Here is a 13,608-nt window from a genome sequence, read left to right as displayed (position 1 = left end):
GGATGTCGGGCTGGATGTGAAGAGAGGGACGCGTCACCAAGACAACGGCCGGGTAAGTATGAATTTCTTTAACTTTTATTACAGAAAAGGCTGTCCCTTCTCTCTATCCTGCACTGATAGAGAGAAGGGGCTGCCGATTAGTGCAGTGCTATTTTGCCGCCAAAAACGTGCTCGTAAATACGGGTGGAATACGTGTGACACCGGACCCATATTTACGGGCACGGGTTCGTAAATACTGGTGCAAAACGGGTGGAATACGTGTGACACCGGACCCGTATTTACGCCAGTATTTACGGGTGGGAAAAAATACGGTCGTGTGCATGAGGCCTTAGTAATGGATGCTGTCAATCAGATAGCGGCCATTACACTGGCGGTAATAATGTATTAAAAAAACACATGGACATAAGAAACATTTTTTAATTTAAATAAAAACTCAATCACGCAAACCCGCTTTCACCATTTTATTTAAAAAAAACAAAAAAACATAGATCATCAAAGTAGTCAAATAAATCTACGGCGTAGTCCAAATGGTCCATTGGAACCAACCGGGAAAAAAAAAAGTATGAAAAATAAAAAAATATACACTTTCCTTCTCCCATGCAATGCACTAGAGTCTAGAGGTAAAAAAAATTATAATTCCCCTTCAGACTCTGCTACCTGTCAACTGAAAAGTCTTTCGCCAGAGGGAACATTTTTTCCACATGGCAGAGTACCAGGTCCCAGGCTCAGGTGAAGCTTTCTTTTACTCCACCATTGGGAAACATTTTTTCCTCCGGTGGAAGATTTTTCCATTGACATGTAGCAGTTTATAGCGGTGGTGTTAGGGAGGACAAACTCAGCAATTGCACAATGCCCCCAAAATGGGCCGCTACTCTTGGGAAAGTGCTGTGTGCTTGCCTCCAGGCTAAAATGTGCCAGACAGCCCTGGGCCGTTGACTCCCTGCCCCACCGTTTTCTCTCGTAGACCACAGCCTGGTTTAGGCCTGCGGTCTACAACAGCCCAAGAGCACGCTATTGACGTCAGCGGCCTAGCGCGATTACGTCACTGCATCATGCCATCCGCGCTGGGCCTCTGAACTCAGCAGAAAGTCAGAACGTCCGGCAGTGGTTACTTGAATAGATTTGGGGGGGGAGGGCGCCTTTCTATAGTTCGCCTCAGGCAGCAAAGCGGCTAGGTTCACCCCTGGGCAGCGGGAGCCGAGTAAGATAGAATGGGGTTTAGGGGGCCCCGTTCTAGAGATAGGTGCATCTCCCAGAGGTGGGACCCGCATCTATCGGACTTTTATGGCATATCCTGTGGATATGCCATAAATGTCCAAGATGGGAAAACCCCTTTAACTGTATCAGGTGTTTTTCATTTGGTGTCATTTTGTACCTGCTTTATTTTTTCTGTTTTTTTTTAAGTTTTTGGGGAAAAACGCCTGAAAAACGTCATACTCAGAGCATGCTACGTTTAGAAGAAAACACTAATGACATCAAAATTGCCTCAGAAACGCCACAAACCAAAACACAGTTGTGTGTAGTGCATATGATATTTTACTATAGACTTTAACCCCTTAGTGTCTAAGCCTGTTTTGGCCTTCAGGACCAGCCCCATTTTTGCAAATCTGACATGTGTTACTTTATGTGGTAATAACGTTGGAATGCTTTTACCTATCCAAGCGATTCTGAGATTGTTTTCTCGTGACATGTTGTACTTTATGATACTGAAAAAATTTTGTCATTAAATTCAATATTTATTTGTAAGAAACGCCAAGATTTAGAGAAAATTAGCAAAAATTAGCATTTTTCTAAATTTTAATGTATTTACTTGTAAAACAGATAGTAATACCACACAAAATACATACTAGTTTATATTTCCCATATGTCTACTTTATGTTTGCGTCATTTTTTGAACATTCTTTTATTTTTCTAGGACGTTACAAGGCTTAGAACTTTAGCAGCAATTTCTCATATTTTCAAGAAAATTTCAAAAGGCTATTTTAAGGGACCAGTTCAGTTCTGAAGTGGCTTTGAGGGCCTTATATATTAGAAAGTCACCATAAATCACCCCATTTTGAAAACTACACCCATCAAAGTATTCAAAACAGCATTCACAAAGTATTTTAGCCCTTTAGGCGTTTCACAGGAATTAAAGCAAAGTAGAGGTGAAATTTACAAATTTCATTTTTTTTCTTCAAAAATTCATTTGTAATAAATTTTTTCTGTACCACAGAAGGTTTTACCCAAGAAATGCAACTCAATATTTATTGCCCAGATTCTGCAGTTTTTAGAAATACCCCACATGTGGCCCTAGCGCGGTCATGGACTGAAACACAGGCCTCAGAAGCAAAGGAGCACCTAGTGGATTTTGGGCCTCTATTTTATTAGAATATATTTTAGGTACCATGTCAGGTGTGAGGAGGCCTTGTGCTGCCAAAACAGTGGAAACACCCCAAAAGTGACCCCATTTTGGAAACTATACCCCTCAAGGAATTTATCTATGGGTATAGTTAGCATTTTGAACCCACAGTTTTTTTGCTAAATTTATTTGAATTAGTATGTGAAGATGAAAATCTACTTTTTTTCTGAAAAAAGGTAGCCATTTTTAATTTTTACAAGGAATAAAGGAGAAAAAGCACCCCAACATTTGTAAAACAATTTCTCCTGATTACGTAAATACCCCATATGTGGTAATAAACTGCTGTTTGGACCCACACCGGGGCTTAGAAGGGAAGGAGCGCTATTTGGCGTTTGGAGCTCAAATTTAGCTGGAATGTTTTTGGGTGTCATGTCGAATTTGCAAAGCCCCTGAGAGACCGAAACAGTGGAAGCCCCCCAAAAGTAACCCCATTTGGGAAACTACACCACTTAAGGAATCTATCTAGGGGTATAGTGAGCATTTAGGCCCCACACGTCTTTTGCAGAATTTATTAGAATTAGGCCGTGAAAATTAATATCAACATTATTTCCACTAAAATGTTGAATTTTTTCAATTTCACAAAGGATAAACGAGAAAATGCACCCCAACGTTTGTAAAGCAATTTCTCCCGAGTACGGCAATACCCCACATGTGGTCATAAATGTTTTTTCATTAGAAAGTAATTAACCCTTTACGAACTGATTCATGTTTTGCTTTTTCGTTTTTCCTCCCCGCTTTCCAAGAGCCACTACTTTTTTATTTTTCTGTCAATAGAGCGGTGTGGGGGCTTATTTTTTGCGGGACGAGCTGTCGTTTTTATTGGTACCATTTTTTGGTATGATGCCATATCGGTGGACATAAACGGCTGTTTGGGCACGCTGTAGGGCTCAGAAGGGAGGGACGCCATTTGGCTTTTGGAGCGCATATTTTGCTTGGTAGTAGCTCTGGCGTTTTGCTGGTATTTCAGTTTATAATGTTGGGGCACATGTAGGCTGGACAGAGTACATCAGGGGCATAATAAGAGGGTATAATAATGGGGTAAATAAATAATAATCCACAGATATGTGGCCGGTTTCGCACTGATAAATGGTGCCCGATCTTATCCGCTTTTGGAACACTCTGCACATTTTGCATCGCCATAATCTGGGAGCCGGAACTTTTTTTATTTTTTCACCACAGGAGCCGTGTGAGGGCTTATTTGTTGCGGGACAATCTGTAATTTTCATTGGTACCATTTTGGGGTACATGCGATTTTGTTGATCACTTTTTATTCAATTTTTCGGCAAGCAAGGTGACCAAAAACCATCAATTCTGACAATGATTTTTATTTATTTTTGATGGCGTTTACCCTGGGCTATAAATGACTATTATACTTTATTCTGCGGGTCGGTACGATTACGGCTATACCATTTGTATATACGTTTTTTTTATGTTTTGCAGCGTTTGAGCAATAAAATAACTTATTTAGAAAATAATGTATTTTCTGTGTCACCGTATTCTGAGAGCCATAACTTTTTTATTTTTCAGTCAAAAAAGCCGTGTAAGGGCTTGTTTTTTGCGGGACGGGTTGTAGTTTGTATCGGTACTATTTTGGCGTACATGCGACTTTTTGATCACTTTTTATTACATATTTTGTGAGGGGTGGTGACCAAAAAATAGTGATTCTGGCATTGTTTTTCGTTTATTTTTTTTGCGGCGTTCACTGTGCGGGAAAAATAATATTATAGTTTTATAGTTGGGGTCGTTACGAACGCGGTGATACCAAATATGTGTAATTTTTTTTTACGTGTTCATTTTTTTTCCTATAATGAAAGACTTATTATGGAAAAAAAGCAGTTCTTGTTTATATCACTTATAACTTTTATTTTTACACTTTTTTTAAAACATTTTTATTCTTTTTTTCACTTTGTTCACTTGTCCCACTAGGGGACACTTAGACTTGCAGCTCTGATCGCTGCTGGAATACATTACACTACACACGTAGTGTAATGCATTTCAACTGTCATTGTGACGTGACAGTCACACTGACAGGAGGCCTAAGACGACCACCCTCGGGGTGGTCCTCATAGGCTTCTGTACATGGCAACCCGGAAGCCATTGTCTGGCGTCCGGTTGCCATGGGTACCATCGCCAGCCCCCGTGATTTCACATGGGGGCTGCCGATCGGCGCTAAAGACCTTAATTGTGGCGTTCAAAATCGAGCGCCGCAATTAAGGGGTTAACTGCCGATATCAGCGGCGACAGGCCGCTGATCGGCAACGGGGAGAGCAGGGCTGACACCCTGCACAGTTAACCGCCGCTGCGGTGTAGCGCCGCGCGGCGGTTAACTGTCAAAGCACTGACGTAACTGTACGTCAAGGTGCGCGAACTTACTGCTCACCATGACGTACAGTTACGTCATGGTGCGTTAAGGGGTTAATGTAACACCTGGCTGCATTAAAAAACGCATTAAAAAAGGCTACAAAAAGCGCTATTAAAAATGCAACGAAAATGCGGCAAAATGCTATGTGTGAATTCAGCCTAACACTAGGCAAAGAGAAAAAAAGCACACGGCGCAACATAGTGCAATTATCCAAGGGTCATGGGAAAACAAAACACTAGGGCAAATTATGCTCATCTAGTGAGGTAATGCTGACCAGGCACAATGCTGTTAAAAGGTATGAGTCAAACCTCCATGCAGATCACCGCTATGGAGATGCGTGAAGAGGAGACACACCCAGGGTGTGTGCAGACAGATCCGAGGTATAGCTGCTGCCCAGGTCCAAGAGCCGGTGAACGGAAATTCACAGCCAAAAATGAAGTAGAGAGAGAGGAAAAAAAGGACCAAATTGCTAGGCGCTGCTGTACTAATTTTTGTTTTAATATATGAATGAAAATAGGCTACGCGTTTCGACTCAGGACATTTGATGGCCTGATGAAGACGCATGTCCTGCGTCGAAACGCGTAGCCTGAATTCAGCCTAAGGTGGACCTGCAATCAGACAAAGCTACTGCAACATAAGGATAGGAACACACACAGCATATACACTGTGGATTTTCTACAATGGATTTAATTGCAAGAAATCCGCAGTGTAGTACAGTAGCAGCAGTGTGGACGAGATTTGACCAAATTTCAAAGAAGCCGTTCATAAATTGACCAGCGGTGCAATTTTTAATCCCCAGCATGTCAATTTATGCTGCAGAATCGCTGTTCTTCTGTGGTGGGATTTACCTATTGAATTCAATGGGTAAGTAAAACCTGAAAACAAGTAATCACGTGATTACACTTTTGTGGCAGTAACGCTGTGATTCTGCAGCAAATATTGCAAGTGCGAAAAAAGGTACTTTTTTATTTATTTTAAATTTAAAAAAAAAAAGCTTATACTAACCCCTGGATGTTGTGATAGCAACGCGATCCTCTGTTCTGAATGCAGCCCGGCCTCCTGGGATGACATTTCATCCCATGTGACTGCTGCAGCCAATCAAAGGCCGCAGCAGTCACATGGAGTACAGCTGCTCCGACTGCCTCGAAGCACCGGAAGTTATGCAGTGTTCAGTGCCGGAAGCAGATGGCACCAACCACCGTATGGTGGTCGTGCTGCAGTACTGCAACTCTATTCTTATTCAAGTGAATAAGAGCAGAGTTGCAGTAACCCAGCACAGCAGCTGTACAGTGTACAGAGCCATCTGCTTCCGGCACCGAATGCTGCATAACTTTCTGTGCCCGGAGGCAGCAGTAACAGCTGATTGGTGCAGGGTCCGGTTGTCGGAGCCCCACCGATCATGTACTGATGATCTATCCTGTGGATATGTAATCCGTATGAAAAACTGCCCCATGCCCGGACAACCCCTTTAAGGTTTTCCTTCTTATGAACTATATGCAGACTGAAGGGTTGAAGCCCTGCCATGAACCCTGCTCAGAAGACACACTTTGACTCATGTTGACTGTTATAGATCCAGACATAAAATAAAGTCTGCAACAACACAATCCTTTCTTCTATAATGAAGTGTTCTTTACAGATCTAGTAACACATTTATAATAAATCCATTAATTTACAGTGAATATTTTTATCTGAGCTTGTAAATTATGCATTCAGTTGTGTTCAGCTAATATGAACAAGTTTGAGGCCTTCGTTCTTTTCATTCATATGTCTCAATCAATCAATCAATCAATCAATCAATCAATCAATCAATCAATCAATCACCAGTGGAGTTTGTAAAACCTAAATAAGGCACTGCACCTTGAATACAAGTGAATATAAAAAACTTTGCAATATATTTGAAAAGAGAAAAATGTCTATTTCTCCACCTATCATGCTTCCCCTCTTCCTTCTTAACTTTTCACTCACTCCTGAATTTACTGCTTTCTCCGCTAACTGGGGGATCAGTTTAAAGCTGCCCATAAAAGTCTATGGAGAGAGAAGGGGGAGGAGGACAGCAGGAGCAGGGGGAGAGAGAGACAGAGGCACAGACAGACAGGCGTGCAGCAGCTGCTCATAGTAAGATTTATCTCTCCCCGAGTGCTGAATTCTGAGCTATACTTCTCATTACTGTATAATTCCATCTTGTATTTATATATTTCATAGATAAAAATAAGAGAGCAGGAGTCTCCACTTCTATGGGGGCTGTGTATGGAAGATATGATAGTAGTTAGGCTCCACCCACTAGTTTTATAAAAACAGGGAATTAGAGCCTGCAGTGGGGAAATCTGTAAAAAATGCCATATACTGGTTATATAATAGCCAGAAATATTGTTATTTCTCATGTACGTACACATGACAGTTAATTCTGAAAAGTCACCTAAATACTTAGTCACCCTTTAAGCCTCCTATACAGTGAAGTGTCATCTTTATATAAACCGTTTATTAATTTAGTATCCATTATTTATATACACTATATGGACAAAAGTATTTGCACACCTACACATTACGTCTACAGGAGCGTTTATGACATCCCATTCTAAGTCCATAGGCATTAATATGGAGTTTTCCCCACCGCCTTTGCAACTAAAAAAGCTTTCACTAATCTGGGAAGGCTTTTGACAAGATTTAGGAGTTTGCCTGTGGGAATTTTTGCCCATTCCTCCAGAAGAGCATTTGTGAGGTCAGACATTGATGTTGATTGAGAGGTCCTGGATCGCAAACTCCGTTGTAGTTCATCCCAAAGGTGTTTCATGGGTTTGATGTCAGGGCTCTGTGAGGGCCAGTCAAGTTCTTCTACACCACACTCACCCAAACATACCTTTATGGACCTTGCTTTGTGCACTGGGATACAGTCATGCTGGAACAGAAAAGGGCCTTCCCCAAACTGTTCCCACAAATTTGAAGCTACCATTGTCCAAAATGTCTTGGTATGCTGAAGCATTAGGATTCCCCTTCACTGGAACTAAGGAGCCTAAGCCAACCCCATAGCATTAGGTTGGGACCTCTGCGTTTATTGTGTCAGCAGAGCTTTGGTGACGTTTTTGCACTATGTGCCTCAACATTCGGCGACTCTGGGCTGTAACTTTCTGTGGTCGGCCACTTCGTGGCGGAGTTGCTGCGGCTCCTAAGCGCTTCCACTTTGTGATAATACCACTCACAGTTGATTGTGAAATATCTAGAAGGGAAGAATTTTTACAAACTGACTTGTTGCAATGGTGGCATCCAATTTACAGTACCACACTGGAATTTTAGTGAGCTCTTTAGAACAACCCATTTTACAAATGTTTGTAAAGGCAGACTGCAGGGCTTGGTGCTTGATTTCATACACAATAGGACCAAACCAAACATCTGAATTCAGTGATTAAGAAGTGTGTCCCAATACTTTTGTACTTATATTGTAGTACCCACACTTTCAGCAGCTATACAGCGAAAGCACTAGTATTGGTACACCTACCACATTTTGGGCATGTAGAAGGTAAGATTGGCCAATTTTATAGGAAGCCAGGAAACCTACATGCTTTCAGAGATTGGTAGAAAACTGGGACCTCCCTTGGAGACCATGATGCGAGCTCTACAAAGTAGGAGTGATAATCTCCACATCTCCACATCCCTATGTAGAACGTGTAGAACGTGTAGAACGTGTTACAATGTAAAAAAGATTTGTTAAAAAGTTGCCAGTGCCTTAGATGTTGGAATCAAATGGATAAATAGGTAAGCACCAGGATATACACAGCAATAATACACTACTGGGGTCACCTTGTTTTTCCAAAAATGAAAGTGGTTCTCAACTTTTGGATGCCTGGCAGTAGAATCTTGAATTGTTCTTCATTCTACTAATGTCCTTACAGTCATATCATTTTGTTTCCTATTTTCTTTCTGGGATTGAATTCTACAAACTTGGTGTGAGGGCGGGGGGTCCCTTTTCGTTAGTGTTGTCCTTCTAGTGCCACCTATAGGTGACTACGCTGTAAGCACAGTTTTGAATTTGATGCTTCCTTATTTTACATATATTTTTTGTGTAAGTGCTTTTCTAAAAAAAATTTTTTAAATCTCTTTCTTTACCATATTTACCCTCAGATTATAGGTTTCCCCAAGTCAAGCTATTTCTAAAGGGAGAAATCCCATTATTTACTATGATTCGTGGGGGAACCACAAGAATACTTGCCTTCCTTGGACCAGGCTCTTGGCTTCAGTTTATAGACAGGAATCCCAATCAGGAACCCATCTGTAAACTTGAGGGGGTTCCATTATATTAAAAACCCATGGCTGCATCCTCCCAAAAACAGTACCACTTTTTTCCATTAGCTCTAACTGTTATTGCTGCTTGGTCCCGTTCACTTGAACTCAGGGGTATAACTAGGAAACAGTGGGGCCCATAGCAAACTTTTGACTGGGCCCTCCCTCCCCTGGGAGCCACCCACTGCCCAACTTGTAGATAGTGCCCCCTGTAAATTGTGCTATGCACCCCCCTGTAGATTGCCATACAGCCCCCCTGTAGATTGTGCCATACAGACCCCTTGTAGACAATGCTATACAGCCCCCCTGTAGACAGTACCACAGTCCCTTGTAGATAGTGCCACTCTTACCCACTGTAGATAGTGCCAAACAGCCCCGCCTTGTAAATAGTGCCATACAGCCCCCCTTGTTGATAGCACTTTTAGTTAGCACTAGTTAACTTTAAAGTTAAATCTCAGCAAAAAAATCCCATCTCAAAATCGATTGCAGCATTATAATAATAATAATAATAATAATAATCTTTATTTATATAGCGCCAACATATTACGCAGGACTTTACAATTTAGAGGGGACATGAAACGAACAATATCAGACATTACATAGTGACAAAGATCATTTACAGTTCAAACATGGAGAGTGAGGACCCTGCTCGCAAGAGCTTACAATCTATGAGGAAATAAAGGAGACACAAAGTGTAACAGTGTTTGTTTTGTACAATGGTCCGGCCATTTTTATACACATGCGGTGGTAACATAAAGCTGCATGAGCCGGTCACCAGCCAGTATCCGTGTATGGCAGACATGAAGAGAAGGAGTGTGAGGGAATCTTATTCTGATGACTAATCTAAAAGGAGGGCCATGGAAAGGAGTCAGATTAGGGAATGTTATAGGCCTGTCTAAATAGATGTGTTTTCAGGGCACGTTTAAAACTGTGGATATTGGGAATTAATCGGATTGTCTGGGGTAGCGCATTCCAGAGGACGGGTGCAGCACGAGAGAAATCTTGGAGACGGGAGTGGGAGGTTCGGATTATGGAGGATTTTAATCTAAGGTCGTTGGCAGAACGTAGAGCCCAAGTATGGTGGTAGACAGAGATGAGGGAGGAGGTGTAAAGAGGTGCAGTACTGTGGAAAGCTTTGTGGGTGAGAGTAATAAGTTTGAATTTTATTCGGAAGGGGGTGGCCAACCAGTGCAGTGACTGGCACAGATTAGAGGCGTTGGTGTAGCGGTTGGTCATAAAGATGAGCCTGGCTGCTGCATTGAGGATAGATTGGAGAGGGGAGAGTTTAGTGAGGGGAAGACCGACTAGTAATGAGTTACAGTAGTCAAGACGAGAGTGAATCAGAGCATTGTTTTCGTATTGAAAAGAGCTTTCAAATGAGCCCCCACCCGACCATTTAAGAGGGTGGGGGTGTTTTTTTTGGCATTAACTGGTAGATTTCAGGACCCCATTAAATCCCACTAAATTTCAACCCTCTACCTTGAGCCGTTCAAAAGTTATGAGGGTGTATAACTGTATATTCAATATGTTTGGGTAAACCGCTAAAATGCCAAAACTGGTCACTGTCCAAATAATTCTGGACCTAACTGTACATGGGGAGTAAAGTAAAGAACAGGCAAACAATTAGAATACAAAAAAAGTGCATAATTAAGGTCACTCACCGTTCATGAGTATGGGTCGTATATCGAGACCAGTAAATCCACATGACTTAATATCTCCATGTTTGCGGTATCACCATTATATGGAAGTTAAAAAACATTCAAATGGTGAATCAAAGCAATCCAGTATCAAAAAGATCCCTGAATATGGGGGATTAAATGCTGGTGATCTATCGCAAACACTATTGCCTTTCACTCTCTCGTCGCAGCGTAACGACCCCAAAATGGGGGATCCTGCATTAAAATCGCTAATGCACCCTAGAGTTAGCCCTGCTACAATATCCTAAACACTTTTGAACCGGTAGGAACACCAGTATCATCAGTGAGTTAAAATAAATCGGTTCAACCAACTATCACAATTATTTAGATCAAAAGGGTAATGGTCAGGAGCAAACATAGTGATGTCTACTACAGAGCATATGTGTTTTGTGCAGTTTTACCAAGTAAAGGCTAAATAGTAATAGGAATTTTATTTCAATGATTCTAATATTTTTATTTCCCGATGTTTGATAAATACACACTTGGTTGAGTTTCTTTAGTGGTGACTCAACAATAGATAGCAGGCTCTAATGACTAACTCAACATTAAGTTGCAGGTATTCAACCACACTTCCTTAATTAATTTTCTTGATTATTCCTTTAGTTATTATGTACATTAGGTTGACTCATGTCACAAAATTTCTATGTGAAATTAGATCAATAGATCACCATTATTAAAACATTCCTTCCCAAAATAATTTTTATGCAGTGTCTTGCAAATTGGTAATGACCGGTAAAAATGTTTCACTTTCAGTATGTTGGGCAACTCCCTATTACTATTGTTAAAATCTGCAGAAACAACTTGAGTACCTAAGTTTTAGTATTAAAGTGTGTGTTGATGTGCTTATTCTTGGCACTGCTGGCAGAGAATAAGATTATAATGGGCATGATTTATGTGTAAAAACTTATACTGCAGAGAAACATCTCATTAAATGGGAATACTACTGTGTAACATTGTTATACGTAAATGATAGCATCATAACATAAAGTATAAAAATTGTAAGTGACTGTGTGTATGTGGATTGCCAATAACCCCTATTTTACACATAGGCGGCGAAGAAAAAAACACAGATGCCACAAAAGACGCATTTGCACCACCCATTGCACTTTATAAAGAAATAGGCAGGGGTTAGTGGAAGGGGCATGGCATTCATCTGCGCAACAAATTTACTATCATTTACATCAGAAATTGGAGTCGATTTTGATCTGGCGCATGGACAGCCAGTGATGTGCCTAATTTATTTAAAGGAGTGTGCACATATAGTCCCAATGCACCCCTGAAACGATTGTTTATTTGAGAGGCTTCCAACTTAATCTAAATGCCCTTTCTCTTGATCTCCTGAAGAACTTCCCTATATTGACGGAGAGAAGATGTAGGGATTGATAGGGGTACTATAGGATATGCAGGGCAGGTATCTGGTGGGGATGCCCTTTTTTGGGCAGTTACCCCTATTTATTTGTTCAGCTTGATATAGAAGGGAGGGTTTTAAGGGTGAATTCCCTCCTCTCACATTTGGAACATTGCTTTTGGATATTTCTCCAACCTAACACTTTACAGCCATAGGAATCCGTGAGATTTAACAATTTTCCCCTTGAGTTCCTTTATTTATCAGTGACAATATTATCTGGTGAGGGGTGTGTTACGGAATGACTGAGGAAATTATTCGTGTTTTTATTTGTTTGTTCTATTTTGGGTATTTGGAATATTTTAACTATAAAAAGTAAAATTTGTGGTCTAATAGCAACCACACTCTCTGTGTTTTATAATCCCTATGGATAGAGAATGGCGGCCAGACTTATTGGAAAGAAACACAACAGAATTAACCATGAACATCAAACGTGGCAATTTCCTTAAAAAACAGATGCCTGGTAGTGTCTGGCAGCCCCATTGGTATTTAATGGGTATGGGCTTTACATTGTGGTAAACACTTAGTCTTTTATTAGCTTAATACCAAAAGTGTTGTTTCCCCCTGTTGACCTAAATAGTAACTGTAGTTTCAGAAAACGTTTGATGTCATAGCGACACATTAGAAGATTTGATCAGTGGAAATCCGGGCGCTGTTACCCCCACCATTGCTGAAATGAAGATTCAGAAGCGCTCAGTTGAGGCGCTCCTCGTCCACCTGAAGTGGGACTCACATTTAAATACAATATAATAAAGTTTAACTACAGAAATAAACAAATAAATACATCTTTTTTTTTTGCATAAAAATGGTTTTATTTTTCAAAGTGTTAAAAAGAAATACACATATATGGTAGCAACACAATCGTAACGACCCATATATAATAAAATACATTTTTTATTTAAACCACAGTGCAATCGGCGTAAAAAAGGCACAAATAAACAATGGTGGAATCGTTTTTTTTCCCATTCCCCAACAAAATTATAAAAGTTAATCAAAATCGTTTAATTAAAAAAATATGACTCGTCTCGCTAAAAGAAGCTCACCTACGGCTACATCTACAGAAAAATAAAAAGTTATAACTCTTTGAATGCGTTGACTTAAAAACTTATATAGAAAATTTGCTATTATTGTGCAAAAGTAGTAAAATGTACATATTTGGTATCGCCATAGTCGTACTGACCCATAGAATAAAGGTAACATGTTATTTTTGCCTCATAGTGAACAGCATAAATTTGAAACAAAAAAAATGTGGCGGAATTGCCATTTAAAAGTTAACTAATAATTTATGTGTACCCCAAAATGGTGCTATTAAAAAGATGTCTCATCCTGCAAAAAACAGGCCAATATACAATTACATTGACGGATAGATAAAAAACTTAGAGCTCTCGGAATGAGACAATGAAAAAATGAAAAAAAAAAATTAACCGGTCCTATATATGTAAGTGTGGAAGTTGGGCAGGAAATGTTT

This window comes from Rhinoderma darwinii, chromosome 4 (assembly GCF_050947455.1).
Source record: "Rhinoderma darwinii isolate aRhiDar2 chromosome 4, aRhiDar2.hap1, whole genome shotgun sequence".
Taxonomy (NCBI): domain Eukaryota; kingdom Metazoa; phylum Chordata; class Amphibia; order Anura; family Rhinodermatidae; genus Rhinoderma; species Rhinoderma darwinii.
The sequence above is the reverse complement of the archived record's forward strand: the minus strand, read 5'-3'. Positions refer to the sequence as shown.